The sequence below is a fragment of the Otolemur garnettii genome, unplaced genomic scaffold (assembly GCF_000181295.1).
Source record: "Otolemur garnettii isolate 467f Iridium unplaced genomic scaffold, OtoGar3 scaffold00018, whole genome shotgun sequence".
NCBI classification, from domain to species: Eukaryota; Metazoa; Chordata; class Mammalia; order Primates; family Galagidae; genus Otolemur; species Otolemur garnettii.
This window is the reverse complement of record NW_003852413.1, coordinates 28,433,933-28,435,255: the sequence shown is the minus strand read 5'-3', so window position 1 is coordinate 28,435,255 and position 1,323 is coordinate 28,433,933. Positions and strand designations below refer to the sequence as shown.

Sequence of the window (1,323 nt, the reverse complement as noted above, 5' to 3'; positions counted from 1 at the left end):
AAAGAAAAGAAATTGAGTCCCAGAGAGGTTCAGCCTCTTAAGCACAGGCCAGAGCTCTGCCTAAACTTACTTTGTGGGTTTGGGCAAGTTAGGTAGTCTCCACAGCCTCACTTGTTATCTGTAAAATGGTGCTAATGATATCAACTTCGTGCAGAGGGTAGGGGTAAGGATTAAGTAAGTGGCACAGAACTGGGAGTTGGATGGTTTTCAATGATTGTTTCTTTCTCTATCCTCTCCTTCCTCCTGTCTTCACTTTGAGACCTTCCTCTGAGTTAGGAACTATATAGTTTCTTTAGGAGGAGAAATTATTCTACAAAGCCCTAGTAGGCACTGGTTCTGTGGATAGGGAGGAAGTGCTAGGAAGGGAAAATAAAGATGGCTGATGTGGGAGTCCCTGAGTCATGGTACCAGGATCATGTTGATTCAGAATTCTGGGGTTAGTGTAGGGAAGTAGAGAGCCCAGCACGCAGGCCACCTGGCTTTCCATCTTCCCTTCCCCTCCTTCTAGCCAACTCAATTCTCCACCCCTGCACCAGGGGCTTTCTACCTGAGCTGAGCACATCTGCTGCATGAGTTAGGTCCTGGTGATTTTGCTCATGCTATTGGCTACCCTGAGAAAGCTCTTATTCCCTCCCCTTTGGTAATATCCTTTCCTTCTGTGCTTCAAAAATGGGCTCGAAATGTAAACACCATTTATTGATTTTTAAAAAATTATAGCATCTGGCTCGGCGCCTGTGGCTCAAGTGGCTAAGGCGCCAGCCACATACACCCAAGGTGGTGGGTTGGAATCCAGCCTGGGCTCGCCAAACAACAATGACGGCTGCAACCAAAAAATAGCCGGGCGTTGTGGTGGGTGCCTGTGGTCCCAGCTGCTTGGGAGGTTGAGGCAGGAGACTCGCTTGGGCCCAGGAGTTGGAGGTTACTGTGAGTTGAAATGCCATGGCTCTCTACCCAGGGGGACAGCTTGAGGCTCCTGTCTCAAAAAAAAAATAAAAATTTATAGCATCATACTTACCTGGCAGGGGAGATACCATGATCATGAAGGTGGTTTTCCCAAGGCGAGGCTTATCCATCACACTCTGGATGTGCTGACCCCTGTGATTTTCCCAAATGTAGGAAACTTGACAGCGTAATTTGGGGGTGGGGGGACTGCATTCGTGCTTTCCTTGTAAAATTAAAAATAAATAAATAAATAAAAAGAATAAATAAATAAATAAAAAGTCCACACGATTTAATCATAGTTAGGAAGTAGAATATGTTACCAACCTTATCTGGAAGTTACGCCAGATAATAGTAAAGAGGTAAGGGCGCCACCTGTGGCTC

The 1,323-nt window shown here is 46.0% G+C and overlaps 1 non-coding gene across 1 annotated transcript; it reads left to right on the top strand.

The window, feature by feature from the left end:
- Positions 1-1,007: 1,007 nt before the first annotated feature.
- On the top strand, positions 1,008-1,169 carry LOC111724089. Its single transcript, XR_002772456.1, has one exon. It is a non-coding gene; the product is annotated as a U1 spliceosomal RNA (small nuclear RNA).
- Positions 1,170-1,323: the final 154 nt, after the last annotated feature.